Consider the following 20,835-nt stretch of genomic DNA (forward strand, 5'->3'; position numbering starts at 1 on the left):
GCCCAAGAACTTCCATATGTCGTAGCTGTGGCCCTAAAAAACAAACAAACAAACAAACAAACAGATAAACAACAAGGACCAGAGAACTATATTCAACATCTTGCATTAACCTACAATGGAAAAGAATCTGAAAAAGAATATATATGTGTGTATACATACACATATATGTAACTGAATCACTTTGCTGTACACCTGAAACACTGTAAAGGAATTATACTTCAACTTTTAAAATTATTTGTAAATGTTTTCAATTTACAAAAAATTTAAACAGGAATATATTCTCTGATTGTTCTGGAGGACAAAAGTTCAAAATGGAGGCATCTTCAGGCTTGGTTCCTTCTAGTGTCTCTCTCCCGGCTTCTGGGAGCTGCCAGCAAGCCTTGACAATCCTTGGTTTACAGATGCATCATTCCAACCTATACCTCTGACTGCACTCACATTCTCCTCTGTGCGCCCTTTCCCCTTTTCTCCTCTTACAAAGACACCTGTCGCTGGATTTAAGGCTCATCCTAATTCAGGAAGACTTCTTCTCATAATCCCTACCTTCAATACATCTGCCAAGAACTTATATCCCAAACCAGGTCACATTCACAAGTTCCAGTTGGACATATCTTTTGGGGGGCCACTCACTAACACAGATCACTGGGCCCCACCCCCAGAATTTGCACAGCCAACAAGTTCCCAGGTGATTCTGATGGCTTCTTTTAGGGACCACATTTTGAGGACCCCCTGCCTTAGGCAAAAGCTCCACATCCAAGGGATCTGCCGTTCTGACATTTAACAAGTGTCAGATGTTGATGACATCAGAGGAATGGAATGATGAAAGATGGCAAAGACACCTGCCCCCATCTTTCATCCTTGCCCACCTCATCAGCACCTGCCCTGCCTCCCTAGGGACCCCAATTAATCTTCAGGAAGCAGTAAGAACTAGTCTACCAAAAAAATGGAGATGAGGGGACACTGAGAAGAGCCACACCTGGTTCTGCATCTTGTCAACTGCGTGACTTTGGACAGACCATTTCATCTCCTTGAGCCTTAGATTCCTCCCCTCCAAAATGAGAATAAGAATCTGGAGTTCCCGTCGTGGCTCAGTGGTAATGAACCCAACTAGTATCCATGAGGATGAGGGTTCAATCCCTGGCCCAGCTCAGTGGGTTAAGGATCTGGAGTTGCCATGAACTGTGGTCTAGGTTGCAAATGCAGCTCGGACTCTGCGTTGCTGTGGCAGTGGTGTAGGCCGGCAGCTGCAGCTCTGATTTGACCCATAGCCTGGGAACATACATATGCTGCAGGTGTGGCCCTCAAAAAACAAACAAAAAGAATCTTACAGAGAATTCAAACAAGATGAGGTCAGAAAATTATCATTGGGTTTCATGACTTGGAGGTAATGAATGACCTCGATAAAAGCAATTCAGTGCGGGGGGTGGGGGGGGGGGCAAATTCCCTCCTGGAATGGCTTTAAGAGAGAATGAAGGGGAGGAAAGACAGATCCTAGACAACATCTTCAAGGAGCAAACGTAAAGGGAATAGAGAAAAGGGATTAGGGCTGCTAAGGGGAATGGGATTAGAGAGCTTTGTCTCTTTTTTAATGATAGAAATACCACATGTTAAATACAGAAACACTACTGATATAGCCAGTCTGTCCATTTATTTCTTCACAAAGTCACCAGGAGGTTGCTTCATCTTCTGATAGTAATTGCTGGAAAATATATGCTTACAATAGAATTTTTCAAATTCTTTTTTTAAACATTTTTAAGCATAGTTGATTTACAGTGTTTCTTCAATTTCTGCTGTACAGCAAAGTGACCCAATCACACAGTTCCCTGCGCTGTACCCTAGGACCCCACTGCCCATCCCTTCCAAATGTAACAGTTTGCATCCACCAACCCCGAACTCCCCATCCCTCCCACTCCTTCCCCCTTTCCCCCCACCCCTGTCCCCGGCAACCACAAGTCCGGACAAAACATTCATTCAAAAAGAATTTTTCAAAAAAAAAATTTATTTTCAAATTCAAATTCTTTGCTTAAAAATTATTGAATATTTCATACTGATTTATATAAAACCATAAAGTAAAATAAAAAGAATAAGTATCTTGCCCGGATGAAATCATAGTTCGTGAAAGCCTGGATGGACCATCTATGTAAATGTAGCTCATGCTACAGCTGAAAACCTCAGCAAGCCCATAGTCGCAGTAAGTGGCCCAGATGCTGATGGGGAAGGGCCCATGAGAGCAGGAGGGACTGCGGCTCTAATGCTGTCATATGATGACTGGACCAAAGCGTGTCCTGCCCTGAATTCTTCCTCTCCCACCAAGCCCCTGTCAAGCCCCATCCCCAGAACCAGAACCAACGAGGGCAGGTAATCACCCCAGCTGGGGCCCACCTCCACTGTGTTTCCAGGGGACGTGCCTCGTTAGCTTTGATCTGCCTGGCTTCCCCGCCTTGGTCCCAGGTTTATTTCCAGGCGCCACTTGGCAACATCACTGAAGCGGCTTTGACACTTCGAGGACACTGGGGAGATGGCCCGGGCCAGCCAGCTGCCAGCTAGGAGACAGACGGGCACTCAGGCCTTCGGAGGGAACTGAGCTGGAACCGGAGACGAGGGATCGACTAAGCTCCTGGGACTGCAGAGACGCAGGGCTCCCTCATGGGCATCCCACTGCAATGGTAAAGCAATGAGGAGGCCTCCTGTGAGTCCTCCTCACCGTAATGGAGCCTGAAAGGCCTGGGTTCAAACCAGCGCTGCCTCGCTAGCTAGCTGAGTCCACTGCAGCAACCTCGGGAGCCTGGGGTACTTCATCTGGAAAAACAGACATAATAGGAGGAACTGCCTTGTGGGGCATCAGGAGGATTCAGCGCAATAATCCAAGTGTAAGTGTATGTCAGGGTGCTTACCCAGCCTGGAGAAGGGGCTCAAAAGCACCCTCTCGGCTGATTCTTCTCCCCCATGTGGAGAGAAAAGCACAGGGCCAGCATCAAAGGATCACAAGGCCCCAACAGGATGTACCCAGGACCCTTGCATTTAAATCTTGTTTTTAAATACATATAACATAAAACATAGGTCTAACCTAGCGGTTTTTAAGTTCTGCAGCAGTAAGTACATATACATTGTGGCACAAACACCACCACTATCCATCTCCACAATGAATCCCTTGCTGTCCTTGTTGGTCTTGTGTGTGTGTGTGTGTGTGTGTGTGTGTGTGTGTGTGTGTGTGTGTGTGTGTGTGTGTGTGTGTGTGTTTTTAGGGCTGCACCTGCAGAGTATGGAAGTTCCCAGGCTAAGGGTCGAATCGGAGCTGTAGCCAATGGCCTACACCACAGCCACAGCAACACCAGATCCGAGCCTTGTCTGCAACCTACACCATAGCTCATGGCAACACCAGATCCTTAAGCCACTGAGCAAGGCCAGAGATTGAATCCGCATCCTCATGGATACTAGTTGGGTTCTTTACTGCTGAGCCATGATGGGAACCTCCCCCTTGTTGTTCTTTAAAGATGAGGAAACAAGTGTCACACGCTAGTTTCTGAGACTCGCAGGGTTCCACGAACCTATCACTAGTTACTCCAGAGAAGAATCAGATCAAAGGATGGGGGTGGAGTGGGCAGGAGGGGTCCTGTGAAGCATCCCCCTGCCTCTAGGAGCCCAGATTCCATGACTTCCACCCCTTGTCCAGGGTCCCCAGGGAAGGTGGCTGTACAGGCTTCTCCCCCATCCCCTTTTTAAATTATAGTTGATTTACAATGTTGTGCCAGTTTCTGCTGCACAGCAAAGTGACCCAGTCTCACACACACACACACACACACACATATATATATATATCCCTTTTCTTATATTATCTTCCATCATGTTCTATCCCAAGAGACTGGATATGGTTCCCTATGCTGTGCAGTAGGACCTCACTGCTTATCTATTCTAAATGGAATAGTTTGTATCCACTAACCCCAAAGTCCCAGTCCATCCCACTCCCTCCCTCTTGGCAACCATGAATCTGTTCTCTATGCCTGTGAGTCTGTTTCTGTCCTGCAGATAGGTTCATTTGTGCCCTATTTCAGCTTCCACATATGAGGGATATCATATGGTATTTGTCTTTCTCTGTCTGACTTATTTAGCATGAGAATCTCTACTTGCATCCACGCTGCCTGTGCAGGCTTCTTAATGACAAGACACACCTTGCCCTGCCCCTACTAGCCGGGTGGTCTTAGCCATGTTATTTCCCTCTCAGCCTCCCTCTCCTAATCTGTAAAATGGGGAGAAAAAGACCAGCCACCTCGTAGGTTTGCTCATGAACTAATGTATATAAAGAGTTCAGCAGATAGTGACTGATAAGCACGTGATAGCTGGGATCATTAGAGCCCCTTCCCCAGCCACCCACCCAGGCGCCTTTTTGGAAATCTGTTCAAGTGGCCTCATTCTGCAACTCAAGTTCTCCTTAGGACAGGAATTCCCCCACCCCCAGCTTGGGAGCCCTGCTCACCACGGCACCCTCTTTCTTTCTTCCTGTGTTTCAGAGAGTGTCCCTCCCCCAAAGGGGATCGAGGACAAGAATCGCTCCCCAAATCTGCCCACCAACCCAGAGTCGGGCCCCAGCCTGGCCAATCACATGTGCTCACCCTGCAGTGGTTTCCTAGGTAACCAGCACTCCTGTGCCAGCCCAGAGAGACTGGGTGCTGGGCGAGGGGGTGCTGAGGGGAAGATACAGAGAAGGCCTTGGGTGGAGTGGAGGGGTGGCAGCCCAACAGCGACAGAGGGGAACAGAGGCCAGGGACAGTCGTGGAAAGGAAGTGAGACGGGCGGGGATAGGCAGGGAGAGAAACAGAAAAGGGTGGGAGGAGGAAAAAAAAAGGGGGGGGGATCCTGTCTCTGCTTTTGCTGTTTTCACATACACCTGCACAGACACACAGCAAAACAAAATACACACCTATGCACAAATACATACACTCACACGTACACACCTAGAACCCTCTTTCATTTGCAAGTCACAGGGGAAGCTGGGCTCCCTAAAGGCCCAGCTGCAGTATTTTTTGGCTTTTGTGAAGCTTATCAAAGCCTTGGCTCAAAACCAATTTATTTACGGAGCTCCCGGGACAGGAGGAAGAAGAGCCAGGAAAGACACAGTCCTACTCTCTGTCTAAACACAAAGCCACTTCGACTGTCACACAAGGTTAAGCACTTTGAAGGGACTATCCCCAATGTCCTTTGGTGATAGGCAGAGGGAAAGGGAGCATAAGAATGTCTGTGTGTGGCTCCCTTTGATGAACCTTTTTATTTTCAGGTCCACAACGCAACAAGAGGAAAGTGGTGAAAATAACCCGATATATAAGGCATGTCCTCTGGACCAGGCACCATTTCCCTGCACTGTCTCATTTCATCCACAAGACAGCGATGGCTGTTCGTCCCCGCTGTGGAGGAGAAAACTGAGTCACAAGAAGGGGAGACAACTATCAAGCATCCACACCACAGATGGGGACCCTGAGGAACAGGAAGGTGAAGGGTGCCATCTGAGGGCTCGCACTTGTCAGCCACAGACCCAGGATTCAAGGCCAGGGAGCCCAATCTCAGGGCCTGTGCGCTGAACCACCCAGCTATTCTGCCCCGCAGGATAACGGCCCCACCCAAGCCAGCCTGGAAACAACTGATGGTTAGAGACTGGGCAGAGTTGGTTAGTGCTGGTGTCCGGGCATTTGACAAGGGACATCTAAAGCAAGATCTGAAGGGTGAGGAGGAATTAATGTGAGGACAGAAGTCGGGGGGGGGGGAGTAGGCAGGAGTGTGGGGCACACGGAGCAGGTACGAAAGGGCGTGAAGCCCCATGACAAAGCCTGACTGGATGGGGACCTGCTGTAGGGTACAGGGAACTCTACCCCGTATTCTGTGATAACCTATAAGGGGAAAGAATCTGAAACAGAATGGATGTGCAGACAAGGGTGTGTGGAGAACAGGTACTTTCTCCATCCAGGGGCTGTTCTCACAGCTTAGGTGGGGAGGCCAACCCCAGACGTCCACTCTTCCTACCCCGGAGAGGGCCCAGACCAAGCTGGGCATCTGATTCTCTCTCCCGGGCATTGAGAGCCAACAAGAGGCCATGGTAGCACCTAAGGGGAGAGGTAAAAGTGATGGTTTACGTGTCCTTGCTTCAAAGACCCTCAGTTGCCCTGGTTCCCAGATTCCCTAAAGCCGCTTCCCTCTAGTCTATAAGATATTTATATCCTTCCAATAAACTTTTTTTTTTCTTGGCAAAAAAAAAAAAAAAAAGAATGGATGTGTGTATATGTATTACAGAATCGCTTTCTTATACAGCAGAAATGATCACATTGCAAACCAACTATACTTCAATAAAACCTAAAAAAAAAAAAAAAAAAACCTAGAAAACAAAACAAACAAAAAAGCAAAGGCCTGGTTGGAGCTAGTGTGGCAGGAGCAGCTGGTGTAGGTGGAGATGGAAAGGCGGGTGAAGATCAGGGCAGGCAGCACCTAAAGCCGGATTGGAGAGTTTGGACCACACCCGGAAGACAATGCCAAGTCACTGAAGATTTTCCTTTCAGGAGAGGAATCACATGATCAGATTTGCCTCTTAGAAAGAACACGTTGGCTTCAGCCAAGAGAACAGATTGAAGGAGATGAGTCCTGCCAGAGTGGCAGAAGAGGAAACCAATGCACAGAGAGGAGAAGCCCATTGGCCCCCAAAGTCACTCATCCGGCAGGTCGTGGAGCCCAGATTCGAACTCAAGTTCATCCAAGTCCAGAGCCCAGTTCTGCAGCACTTGCACAAGCCCCGCCTACCTGGGTGTTACTTCCAGGCTTATTGGTCTCTTGGCCACCAAAAGTCTGTAAGAGATTCTGCTGTGGCCATTCCTCCTGCATCAGAACCAGACTCTACCCTCAGCACTGAAAAGGGCATAAGTCTAAGCACCAGTCTGTCTCTTCTGGGTGTTTTCAACGTCAAAAGTTTAATTCTCCATATAGTGTCACCTACCCCTATCCTTCATAGGTACTAGCTGTTCCTTCCTATCTGAACATGCATCTTAAGACCCAAAGCATTTAAAGCTGGAGGGGACCTTGATGGCGCTCCAGTCCAACACAGAAGAGTTACTTTCCCCAGATTCCATGTCTAGCCTGTGATCCAAAAGCAGACCCTCAGAGCAAGCCTTCTAGAGGCTTCGTAAGGACCCTGGATTCCAGTATAAAGATGCCTCTTCCTTTCCTGCAGAACCTCTGATAGGTCTGAGGAGCAGTGTAAACATATCTGCTATAGGTAACTGACCATAGAGGCTCTGATTTGGGTTCACTAGAGTAACAATCATTACAAAAACAAGAGCATGTTTATTGCACACCTACTATGTGCCAGGCATGCTGCAAGGTGTTTGACCTTCATTAATCTTTAATTCTCAAAACAAACCTATTAGGCAGGAATGGTTAATATGCCCATTTCACAGATGAGGAAAGTGAGGTTATCAAAGTGAAATGACCTGCCCACATTAACCAAATTATTGTTTTCTTTTTTTGTAAGTCAAATCTCTGTCTTTAAAAAAAAAACTTTATTGAAGTATAGTTGATTTACAATGTCATGTTCGTTTCAGGTATACAGGACAGTGATTCAGATATCTATATGTATACATCTATATCATATATAGAGATACATACTCTTTTTAAGATCCTTTTCCATTATAGGTTATTAAAAAATATTGAATACAGGTCCCTGTGCTTATAGTAAGTCCTTGTTGGTTATCTATTTTATATATAGCAGTGTGTATATATTAATCCCTCCTTCTAATTTATCCCTCCCCACCTTCCCCTTTGGTCACCATACGTTTGTTTTCCATGTCTGTGTCTCTATTTCTCAAAACTATTAATCAATTCATCCAGTATATATGTTAATTGAGCACTAAGCACACCTCAAGATACTGGAGTGACTTCATTGAACACCAACAAACGCCAACAACACAATGATTCTCATGGAATTTATAGTCTACAGAAAAGAGGCAAAAGATAAATAAATATGCAAAAAATAAATAAGCATGATGATAGTGATAACTGCTATTTTAACAGAGAAAATATTTAAAGATGATACTGTAAGAGTCAGGATCTGTTAGGTTGTGCTGCAATGACAAATATCCCCTAAGTCTCCATGGCTGCCCATCTCTCAGTCATACTACATGTGAGATACAGGTAGGTGTTTACTATGGTCCCTCAGGGACCCAAGCTGATGGCTTCACCTCAGTGTGTTCCATCTCCATAGCAAGGGGAAGAGGACATGGAAAATCATGTGCTGGCTCTTAAAGCCTCCCCTGAGAAGTGACTCGTGTCACTTCTACTCACATTTCATTGGCTAAAGCAGGTCACAGAGGTATTCCTAACTGAAAGTAGTTGGAGAAGAGTGATCCTACCCTGTCCCTTGGAGATGGGGAAATAGTGTATCATGATCAGCACTCCTTGTGTCTCCGTCAGAGAGAGATGGAGGCTAACTGAAGGGAATGCTTTGAGTAGATAAATCAGAGATGGCCCTTTGGATAGCAAATTGCATGAGTGGGACTTAAACCTGGGTCCTTCACACGTCCCCACCCTCTCACTGGGGCAGGCTACTAGGATAAATGATCAACAGACCCTGGCACAAAAGACAGTTCATGCACCACAGGTACCCAAGGCCCAGGCCCCCACGCAGATTGAGTGGTGGCAGTCGGTGCATTGTCAAGGTCTAGTTTGGACTGATGAAAGGCCTGCCAAGTCATCTGACAAGCAGAGATTCTAGGAGCTCCAGACAACAGTCATTGCTTCTGCCTTTCTTGCAGAATTCAAAGGACTTACACATTGGTTCTGAAACTTATTTTCCCTTCTCTATTTCTACAGAAGAGCCCCAGTGTGGAAAACATGGCAAGCCTTTGAACCCTTCCATAGCAACAGAATGGTTAAAGTAAGTAAAGAACATTAAAAGCATTTAAAAAGAGAGAAAAATCTCACCCAAGAGCTAGAAACAGGTAAAAGGCCACCTGGATGCCTAAAGTTATCATGTTTCCATCAGGTGGCTGAATAAATGTGTCTTTTCCCTATGAACAGTCCTACTTTCCATTGGTGGTGCCCTGGGCATGGCTTTGACCTTGAATTCTGTCCTCTTCTTGCTATTATGCACCTCCAGTCCTGACCCTAAAGATGAGCTGGTATCCTAAATGGAGCCAAAATGGCATGGTGGTGAGGGGATGGATTTGAGAAAAAGAGGAAGAAAAAGGGAAGAAAAAGAGAGAGGCTGAGGAAGGGAGAGGGAGGGAGAGAGAAAGAGGGAGAGAAGACCAGCACCAATAAAGTGTGCTCATTGTCAAGAATGCAGAGAACCAGAAAAAACTGGTAAAGGAGCGGGGCACAGACGTGACTGGCATCCTTGTTTGACAATGTCCATGGTCTCAGAAACCCATAGGAGAAAAAGGCAAAATCTTTTATCTAAAGCCAGACTGGCCGCATTAAGGGAAGGGGACTAAGTCCTGTGCAGTGTCTCTTTCTCACCATCTTCCTGAGAGTGTGGGCTTATCCCCATCACAGAGACGAAGATACAGGGCTCAAGGAGGGATGTAAGAAGCGGTCCCTCAGGCCTCAGCTGCCCCGCCCCTCAGCACCGCCACCGCACTGCTCCCCTGGCCCATGTTGGTTTCCTCCCCATCACGGCTCATTCATTTGTTCTCTTGTTTCTTGCCCTCTGCCACCATGGGAAAGCAAAAAAAGTAAGCTCCCTAAGACCTATCTCTGTTACTGCTGAATCCCCAGCATCTGCAGAAGTGCCCAGGACATAGTAGGTGCTTGACCAGAGATGCTGAGGGAATGAAGGATGAGAACCCACCATTACACCTCTTTGACCTCAGCTCTCAGCAGCGGAAGGGAGGGTGCAAGGTTAAAACACAGGAAATAAAAGGCAGAGGCCAAAACAGGGATCCACAAATGGAGAGATGCTGGAGAGTGGCACAGAGCCTGCCTCAGCCAGGAAGTCTCAGAAGCACTGGATGGAGCTGGGGTGGAGGTAGGGGTCAGCAATGGGGGCCAAGCCAAGCCCAGAAATGGGTGGGGGCTGCCCAAATAGGGGTGCCAGGGAAACCTGCATTTTGTGGGTGCCAGCACACCCTGGGCCCGATTTTTCCCAGTCATGGTCAGCATGCCCAATCTCTGATTGGCAAGTTTCCACTGACCTCAGCTTCGGGGTTCCCACTGTCTATGTCTCTGTTTTAGCCTCTACGGCCTCTGTGTCCTTGATTGGAAGCCGTCGCTGGTCCTTGCTGGAAAGCGGCGAGATAGAAATAAAACGGCCCAATATATAAAGATAACCCACTTTCCTGGTGTGAAGACAGGAGAGGATGCCTAAGGATCCGGCACTCAGACACTCTGCTTAATTAGCTCATTGCTGCTCCACACGACATCACTGAGGTAGAAGTTCACATTAGCTCATGTGGAACTGAGGTTCAAATATACACCTGGTGATAATGTTTCGAACACTTCGTAAAGGCCAGGAACGATCCTAAGTACTTGACATGGATTATTTTTTCCCAAATAGGGTCACAACCAATCTTGAGCAATGTGTTTTTTTGTTGTTGTTTGTTTGTTTGTTTGTTTCGGTCTTTTGTCTTTTTAGGGCTGCACCTACGTGGCATACAGAGGTCCCCAGGCTAGGGGTCAAATTGGAGCTGTAGCTGCCAGCCACAGCCACAGCCACAGCCACACAGGATCTGAGCAATGTCTGCAACCTAAACCACAGCTCATGGCAATGCTGGATCCTTAATGCACTGAGTGAAGCCAGAGATCGAACTCATGGCTACTAGTCAGGGTTGTTAACTACTGAGCCATGACAGGAACAGCAATGTGCTTTTATTAAACCCATTTTATAGACAGGGAAACTAAGGCACCAGAAGACAGAGTCACTCAGCTAATAAGCTATGGGTCTAGAAGCCCTCACTGGCACATGTGTCTTGCTCCAGATACTGTAGTCTCTCCACCGGGAACCAGGACAAAGGTAAAAGGGAATGAGCCCCTCGCTTGGGTGCAAAATAGAAGGGGTGGGCACCAAAAGAGAAAAAAAATGAGTCATCAAGATAAATAGGAGGGTATTATTGATTATTATTCTGTTGGCCATGGGCTCTAATTTGGCTTGGCACAGCCTAGTTACCGATTCTGTCTTGGTTTTAAATTTTGACACTTTTTCATCATGGATTTTGGGGATTAATTTTTATTTTTAAAACTATTACATTTAGAATGGATAAGCAATGTGGTCCTACTCTACAGCACAGGGAACTATATCCAATCTCTTGGGATAGAGCGTGATGGGAGATAGTCTGGGAAAAAGAAAAAATATATATACACACATATAACTGGGTCACTGTGCTGTACAGCAGAAATTGACACAGTACTGTAAATCAACTCTACTCTTATAAAAATTTATTTAAAAAAAAACTATTGTGTTAAAATTTAGCAAACATTCTGCAAATGAAGCATCTATAAAACCTGTTGAGGTACTTAAGACAAATTAGAATCTCTCTTTTTTAGCTGTGGCAGATGAGACACAGAGAGGTTAAGCAACCTGCTCTGGATCACACAGCAGGGTCCATTGTACCTCACTGTATAGTCCTTGCTCTGCACCATAGAATGTCCGTCTTTGGAAACCACCATCTTTGCCCAAAAAATTTATCCGAACATTCTGCCATCTTCCCAGTGTGCATGCTGTGAGTGGATCACTCCAGCAAGGGCTGCCAGATTTAGCAAATGAAAATCCAAGATGCCCAGTTAAATGTGAATTCCAGACAAACAAAGGATAATTTTTTTTTTTTTTAGTATAAGTTACATGCAAGATTTGGGACATACTTAACACTAAAAATTATCCGTTGCTTATATGAAATTCAAATTTGTCTGGGCATACTGTTTTTTATTTGGCAACCCTAGCTACAACAGACTTGGGGTAACAAAAATAATCAGATAATAAAAATAATCACTTAACTGGGCATTTACCTGCCTTCCTTTCCTCCTACCCTGTCCCCAAACCCAGCCCCATTTTCCTTCTCTTCCTTCCTCAGGCACATGGAGCTCTTTCCAACCTGAAGGACCATGCAGGGGTCCTTCTGCCTGTTCAAAAGCTTCCTTCCCCCACTATTCCATGGCTCCACCTTTTCCGTCCTTTGGGTCTTGGCTTCAATGCTTCCTTTTCAGAAGCCTTTCCATCACCTCCTGTTTCACTCTCTCTGTCTCCTGATTGTTTCCTTTGCAGCAGGAATCGCAACCTGCAACAGTTTCATTATATGCGTGTTTACTTGGTTGGAGGCTGCCTCTCCCCCATGGGTTGCAAACTCCAGAGGGCAGCTGCACCCGCTCCCCCCTCCACCCTGTCTCCATCCAGAGCATCCAGCACAACACCCAGCACACAGTAAGTGCTCAATAAATGAGCTGAGCTGATGTAACTATTGGGCACCCCCCAGTCCAGCAGCCTCTCGCCAGTCCCCAAAGCATCCTCCAAAGTGACATCATACTCACGTTCCCTTTAACCCAGGCAGCGCATAAATCTGCCAAGTTCAAAGGCTTTGCCGGTATCGAACAGGCTGAGACCTTCGAACTCTAACAACCTTCAGATTACTTCCCTTAACAACAATAACAACCCACCGAAAAGTATTATATAACTCTAGATGGGGGAATAGTCATCAAAAATATTTCCTTGCCTAGCATCATCCTGTTATTATTTTGACATCTGTGTAGGCTGCAGAATGATTCTTTTAACGCTGTGTGTGAGGCATATTTATATCTCTGGCTTCAGCACAGAGCATATGCAGAGGCTTCGGAAGCCTAATCTAGTATGACTTGCTTGTAGCCGTATCAGGCCCCGTGTGGAGGGCCTGAAAAAGCATCTTTGCTGTTTACTATGTTTAAAGGGATGAGGTTCTAAGTGCAGGGGAGTAGCCAAGCCCTGCTTTTCCTATATGCCAGTTCCATTGGTCCCTATGGAGGAGGGAATGTTGGGAACAAAAGGCCCCCATCCCCATGCATCTTGCCTGGATGAGGACACCTGCTGATTCCAAGTAAGAGCAGCAGAAGCTACCAAGGGTGGGGAGCCTGTCATGCCCATTGCTACCCTAGACTATTTCCAGGCATTATTTCAATCCTCATCATTACCCTCTATGATCAGTTCTACTCTCCCCACTTCTCAGAGAAGAAAACTGAGGCCCAGACAGAGGTTTAAAAAAAACAAAACCTGTCTTGGGATGAATGGATAAAGATGTGGTATGTATATACAATAGAATACTACATGGCCATGAAAAAGAATGAAATAATGCCATTTGCAGCAACATAGGGGGAACTAAAGATGCTCGTACTAAGTGAAGAAAGAAAGAGAGACAAATACGATAATGATATCACTTGTATGTGGAATCTAAAATATGACACACTGGGACTTCCCATAATGGCTCAGCAGTAATGAACCCAACTATTGTCCATGAGGACATGGGTTTGATCCCTGGCCTTGCTCAGTGGGTTAAAGATCCAGTGTTGCTGTGGCTGTGGCGTAGGCCAGGAGCTACAGCTCCAATTTGACCCCTAGCCAGGGAACTTCCATATGCCATGGATGCGGTCCTAAAAAGACCAAAATAAAGGTAAAATAAGATAAAATATGACACAAATGAACTTATCTATGAAACAGAAGCAGACTCACAGACATAGAGGACAGACAAGGGGGAGTGGGATGGATGGGGAGGGATGTGCTGGGAGTTTGGAACTTGCAGATGAAAAAAAAAATTTTTTTTAATTTTAGGGCTGCACCTGCGGCATATGGAAGTTCCCTGGCTAGGGGGTGAATTGGAGCTGCAGCTGCCAGCTTCCACCACAGCCACAGCAACACCAGTTCTGAGCTGCATCTGAGACCTACACCACAGCTCACAGCGACACTGGATCCTTACCCCACCAAGCAAAGCCATGATCAAACCTGCATACTCATGGATACTAGTGGGTTCGTTACCACTGAGCCATGATGGGAACTTCCAGATGCACACTATTGCCTGTAGGATGCATAACCAACCAGGTCCTACTGCAGATCACAGGGAACAGTATTTAATATCTGATGGTAAACCATAATGAAAATGAATACGAAAAGAATGTATACATACGTACATGTATAACTGAATCACTTTGGTGTACAGCATAAATTAAGACAACACTGTAAATAAACTATACTTCAATAAAATTTTAAAAAATAACAATACCTGGAGTTCCCATTGTGGCTCAGTGGGTTATAAACCCGACTAGTTTCCATGGGAGTGGGGGTTCAATCCCTGGGGGTTCAGTGGCTTAAGGATCCGGCGTTGCCCTCAGCTGTGGCGAAGGTCGCAGATGCGGCTCGGATCCCGTGTTGCTGTGGCTGTGGCGTAGGTCAGCAACTGTAGCTCCAATTCAACCCCTAGCTTGGCAATCTCCCTATGCTGCGGGTACGGCCCTAAAAAGCAAAAAACAAAATAAAACAAACAAAACAACAACAACACCTGTCCTGTACCTCTGGTTACCAAGACGCAGAGGGGGGGACTCTGCCTGGGTCTGCTCCTTCCAAAGGCAGACGTGCTCTCTAGGGACAGTGTGGTCCATGTCATCACAGCCCTGACCAGCAGCACCTGGCAGGGGAAGGCCGGGTGAGACATCTGCATGGTTTTACAGGGAGGATGATCTTTCTGAATCCCAGGTACCGCACCTGTAAACGGGGCCGAGCATCATCATCACTCCCCACGTGAGTGTGCTGAGGCGGCTCTAACCACGCACGTACCAGAGACTGGGGGCCTTAAGTTCACTCCCTCACCCGATCCAGGTGTCGGCAGGGCCAGTCCCTTCAGAGGGCCTAGGGGGAAGAATGCGTTCCAGGCCTCTCCCCCGAGAGATGGCTGCCTCCTCCCCATGTCTCTTCTCATCTCCCCTCTGCACATCTCCATATTTGAATGTCCCCTTTTTATAAGGATGTGGGTCCTAGTGGATCAAGGCCCACCCATATGGCCTCACTGTAACTCGCTTGCCTCTGTAAAGACCCCATCTCCAAATAAGGTCACATTCTGAGGTCCTAGGACCTCGAGATATGAATTGAGGTGGGGGGGACACAATTCAACTCATTAGATAACCTCATAAGAATGTTTTATTGGTTAATAAGAAAAATATATGTGGAAACCCCTTCCCAAATGTCCCTTTCCAAGCACACAGCCATCACACAGTTTGGCCACATGGTCTAGGGTTGTGTATTGTCCTTCAGTGGGCTGCTTGGTTCGTTGATAATAGTTGTAGTGTGTATTGGTGTGACCTAGATCCCTACAGCAGGAGACACCTCCCTCATACACACATGCGTGTGCACACACACACACACAGGCCAACGCAGGCCAATGGCACAGAGCCCGCATGGTGTACAGCAGGCAGTCTTAAGCATGTGAAAAGCTGTCAGTGACCCATCCCTACGAGCTTATCCCTGCAGCTGCAGTGGGCTTGGAGCGAAAGCTAGGAAAAGGATCTTGGCAGCTCTAGCCTTTTATTCTTGGCTTCGCCACTCCCAACATCACAGTTTCCTCCCTAGGTCTCAACTTTGCTCATCTGTACAGTGGGGAAGATAATGACTACCCATTATGATAGTTGTGAGAATAAGTAAAAGGAGCATAAAGTGTCTCAAGGCTTGAGGCTGAACATAGCAGGTGTTTATCAGCATGAGTTCCCTTTGCTGTGACCACCAGGGAGCCCCTGAGCAACAAGCACATAGCAGGAGCACATGTCCCAAACTTTGAGGATGTTAAGAGACAAATTCAGTCACTCTAGGACCAGGCTTGGGGACCTGCATTTTAACAAGCTTTCTGGTATCGTTAACCAGGCAATAAGCAAGTCAAATCAGTATTCACCCAATCATTGGAAAAGCAATTTTTTTCATAATTCACATGCATGCACCCTTCCACAGCCCAGCCCTACTGAATCAGAATCTCCAAGGGGCTCGACCTGCACATTTACATGTAGAAACAGTCATAGATGTTGAGGTGCACTCACCTGTTAGAATAGGTTCATAAACCACGTCAGGTACCAAATCCCCTTGGGAGTGTATTCACAATGCAGACTCCTGGGCCCTTACTCCCCAAACTCTGATTCTTGGGTCTGTGGTGAGGCCCCAAAGTTGGCGTTTTTAACAAGCCTCCCAGGTAATCAGTGGGTTCACCCTCTGCAAGCCTAGCTGAGTGCATGCCCCCAGCCAGGACAAGCAGCAGAGACTCACCCTCAGTAGCTCCCTCTGCTGGCAGGTCCAGGACACCAAGGCCAATTGCTTGGACTTCAGGCTGGTGTTTTCCTTTCCAACTTGTTTCCCGCACCCCCCCCCCCCAAAATCCCTACTCCCCTTTGCTAGCCCCATAGCTAACCTATCACAGAGCCTATCTTCAACCCAAACTTACTAACCTTCCAGACTCACCACCTCCCAAACCTCCTCTAATCGACTTTCTCCCACTTCTTCCTGATAATACTGCAGGGTTAACCAGCCCTTTGTTTCATTCATTCTACCACCCCTTTCCCACCAAATAAGTTAATGTCTCTGCAGCACCCATGCTGTGCTTCGCAGTCTTCCAAGCACACCGTGTATCCTGATTCATTAGATCTGCAGCCAGAACACCATGAGGCAGGAGACACGTTTCATAGAGGCTAAACTCAGGCATAGAAAGGTGTGGTAACTTAGTGAAGACCACAGAGCTCCTTCAGGAGCAGACCTTGGCAATGAACTCAGGCCACCTGCTTGCAGAGCCATGCATTTGTCACCCATTCAATTCTGCCATCCCATAGTTGATTTTGATCTAGTCTTATCTGTTGTATGAATTCCTCTCCAGATTTAACATGCCTGACCTTGACGTCTATAGGTGATTCCAACATAAGCGGACCAACACAGATCCCACTGGCCAAGAGAAGTGGATTTAGACAGTGGGCTTTTATGTCCTTGTGTCCAGGTCTCTATTAAGTGATTGCACCCTTCTGCACACGAAGAATGGTTTGCCTCCATCCTGGAAAATGCACTTCTCTCCTTCTCCTGCCAACGCTTGTTTGAACAAAGTGAGCATCCCCAGCGCACTTCCTGCCATTTAGTGCTAAGCGATGCACACAGGATTTCCCAGCTCCTCTGCCACCCTGTTATTAAGAATCCCAGAGTTCAGCCCATTTAAGCATATGACCTCTAGGTCTCACACATCCACGTGGCTAGTATTTCCTGAGCTTCTGCTATGGGGCTGACCCTGAACTGTGCCCTGAGGAGTCCATGCCAAGCCCGTGCCCTCCTTCTAGGCTACTAGAGCTGTGATCTCCCGAGGGAGCCAGATCTGCAACCCAATAAAGACATCTGTGTCCCAAGCATCGTGAAAACATCATGTTGTGTCATCAGCAAGAGCCTGCAAGTCTCAGTGGCAGCCCCAGAGGCCTCCACTCAGCGAGGGCTTTGGGTTATCACAAAGGACAGTTGCAGTTTTTTGTGGCCCCTCTCAGCTGAGCCCAAAGGAAAGGTTTTTCTCAAAAACACCTTGGCTGAGTAATGAAGAGCAGAACAGGGAGTTCCTGCTGTGGCTTAGTGGGTTAAGAATCTGACAGAGTGTCCATGAGGATCAATCCCTGGTCTCGCTCAGTGGGTTAAGGAGCCAGCATTGCTGCAAGCTGCAGCACAGGTCACAGATGCAGCTCGAATCTGGCATTGCTGGGGCTGTAGCTCAAAGTGGCTGCAGCTCCAATTTGACCCCTAGCCTGGGAATTTCCACATGCCACAGGTGCAACTGCAAAAAGAAAAAGAAAAAGAAAAAGTAGAACGTCAACTTGGCTGCACCCTCAGGTATTCTAGTGACTTCTCTCCTGCCCAAAAATGTATTTCAGTGTCTCTCTGAGTGGTGCATGGCCTCCAGAGTTCCTTCCATGAAGGAAGAAGGTGGGTGGACATGGAGGGTGCATTTACAATCTGCTCAGCTATTGTACCTCGGAATGCAGTGCCGCCTTACTCTTCAATGGGTCCAACAAAGTCCCATGAAACTGAGAGGCAAGCTGGGAGTCAAGGGACCTTCCTGTCACCGCCAGCCAGACTAAGGAAGCAGAAGCCACAGGGCACAGAATCACAGAGAAAGCCATTCGTTCATTCAACCCCTCGATACTTAGATAGAGCCTACTGTGTGTTAGGTCCTGTGCTAGATCCAGAGAAATAGGGAACTGCAAAAATCAGCAAAAATCCACGTGGTCATTGTTTCCACTGAGCTTCAAAGAAGCAGAACAGCACAGGGCTTATAAGCACAGATTCGAGCACAAGGGTGCCCGAGGTCTAATCCCAATTCTATTTACTTGCAGCGTGATGGTAAGTAAATCACTTCCCTTCTACATGGCTTAGTGTCCTCACCTATAAAATGGGCTTCAAGATCATACCTGCTGCATGAGGTTGCTGGGCGGATGCCTGAATACCAGGCTTAGAACAGCGTCTGGCAGAGAGAACGGATTCTAAAAGAGTGAGCTATGGTGATGATGAAGATGGCCAGATTGGGAGGAGGACTCTTAATTTAACAATGGTTCACACAAATGTGAAACTTGCATCTGTGATCACTGGGACCCTCTGAGAGGAAAAGGTAAAGAGATTTGATTTGGAGATGTTAGGGAAGACTTCCTAACCAAGAACTATTTGAATAAACAGCTAACTCAGGTTAGACTAGAGAGAATAATGACCCAGACAGCGGGAGCAGCATATGCAAAGGCCCTGTGGCAGGAGGGATTATGGAAATTTCCAAGTATTGAAAGGAGGTCTGCAGAATGGGAAGGCAGAGAGAGAGGGGGACATAGGTCAAGATGGGGCTGCAGGTGCAGCTAGGAGGTCAGAGGGAGGTGGCCCAGGATGTTTCCTATCTAATCGAAGCATCTCTCTCGAGGCAAGTCTCAACCCTCCCCCATACGAGGCAACTCATCAGCTGCCTTTTTAAAAACCATCTCCCGGGGAGTTTCACAAACCCCCTTAACACAATCCTACTCTTGCCCTAAAAAATAAGTCAAATTTGTCAGCTATTTTTAAAAGGAGGTTATGATGGAAAGTTAAAGGCATTCTCCTTGATTCGCCAATAAGAATTTCCATGGTTGTGTGTGTAGTCAAATGACTTACAAGGCTCCTTGGTTCCCAGAAATATCGGGGAGTTTAAAATAGAACAGTCATCATTTGCTGCTCAGGAAACTTGAGTTTTACACAGAAAGATGGAAGGGTAAGGGAGTAACATTCATTGAGGGCCAGTAACCTTCCCTGAGTCCATAGTGGGCTCCACACAGGGGTTCTTACGTGGTCCCCACACCCATCCTGTAAGGTAAAAATCGTTACTCTCCCTGCTTTTACATGTGATACAATTGCGTCTCCTTAGACGGTTTGCCCAAGGCCAGGATTTACACCCAAAGCCTGACTCTATAGTATCTACAGTATTTCTACTTCCCTTGATTAGTGGTCAAGGTGAGGGAGAAAGACAAAGCCATGGCTAAAGGATGGGCTGTCCAGTTAGGCGCTCTGCTCTCATTAGCGTGGCCAGCCCTGCTGGTTTTAACACCCGAAGCCCTGTATGCCAGGAAAGCCCCTAGTCCTAAGCAAACCAGCACGGCTGCTCATCCCACGTCCTGTGCCAGAGCAACCAGGGAAAGCCTCATGAGACAGGATCTTGAGCAAATTTTGCGCTGAGTAATATTACTGGGTACGGAGATGCCTTGTTTAATGCCAGGCTGCCAACACGCCTAAGCCCCTAGAAAATTAAAATACATAAAAGTAGGTGAGGAAGTTCCCATTGTGGCTCAGCAGCAATGAGCCAAACTAGTATCCATGAGGATGCAGGTTCAATCCCAAGCCTCGCTCAGTGGGTTAAGGAACTTTCATTGCCTTGAACTGTAGTGTAGGTCACAGATGCAGCTCAGATCTGGCATTGCTGTGGCTGTGGTGTAGGCCAGCATCTGTAGCTCTGATTCAACCCCTAGCCTGGGAACCTCTATATGCTGCCGGTACAGACCTAAAAAGAAAAAAAAAAAAAAAGTAGGTGAGCATAAAGGATTTTAAGAGCTGATGGCATATAGAGTGACCATGTTTTCCAAACCCCAAAATGGCATCATTTATTCAGTCATCAAATGTCTGTTGGACTATGTGCCAGGCATGGTTTTATGGGGGAGGAACCTGCAGTTATAGCTTCTGTCCTTGTGGAAGTTATAGTCTCATAAAAGAAACATCAAATTAAGCAAACCTCTAGGTAAGCAAAATAATATCTGGGGCTGATGGACTTTAAAGAAGATAAAGTAGCTGATGGGAAAGAGTGAGAGAGTGATGTGGGTGACGAGGCCAGATGTCTCTATGCCACAGCCACAGCAACGCCAGATCCAAACTGTGTCTGCGACCTACACTACAGCTCAAGGCAACTACACCACAGCTCGCTGTAACGCTGGATCCCAAACACACTGAGAGAGGCCAGGGATCGAACCCGCATCCTCATGGATACTAGTCAGGTTCATTTCCTCTGAGCCACAATGGGAACTCCCCAACTGACCTTTTTAAAATGAACACTTGGAGCTCCCTGGTGGCTCAGTGGGTTGAGGATCTATCACTCTCACTGCTGTGGCTCGGGTCACTGCTGTAGTATGGGGCAGGTTCAGTCCCTGCCCTGGGGAACTTCTGCATGCCACGGGTATGACCAAAAAAATTAAAAATAAAAAAATGAATCAATAAAATAAAACAAACGCCTGGACCCCTATGTGGACAATGGGTTGTAAGAGACTAGGATGGGAGCAGGGAGACTCTGGTTGTAGCTCAAGCAACAAGCAGTGGAGCCTGGGACCAGGGTGGAAGCAGAGGAGATGAAAGGA

The 20,835-nt window shown here is 47.0% G+C and overlaps 1 protein-coding gene and 1 long non-coding RNA gene across 8 annotated transcripts in view; both read right to left on the reverse strand.

Annotated features, from left to right (window-relative positions):
- SHISA9 (shisa family member 9) overlaps nt 1-20,835 on the reverse strand; it is a 545,216-nt gene that overhangs the window by 375,227 nt on the left and 149,154 nt on the right. The gene's annotated exons all lie outside the window — the stretch shown is intronic.
- LOC146404536 (uncharacterized) lies at nt 7,491-19,569 on the reverse strand. Its single transcript, XR_014842595.1, has 2 exons — nt 17,749-19,569; nt 7,491-10,640 (listed from the first exon to the last, which is right to left on the reverse strand). It is a non-coding gene; the product is annotated as an uncharacterized LOC146404536 (long non-coding RNA).

The sequence above is a fragment of the Sus scrofa genome, chromosome 3 (assembly GCF_054392235.1).
Source record: "Sus scrofa isolate SSC_HxYL_T2T_F1_AM1 chromosome 3, Sscrofa_HxYL_maternal_Yorkshire_Landrace_v2.0, whole genome shotgun sequence".
NCBI lineage: Eukaryota > Metazoa > Chordata > Mammalia > Artiodactyla > Suidae > Sus > Sus scrofa.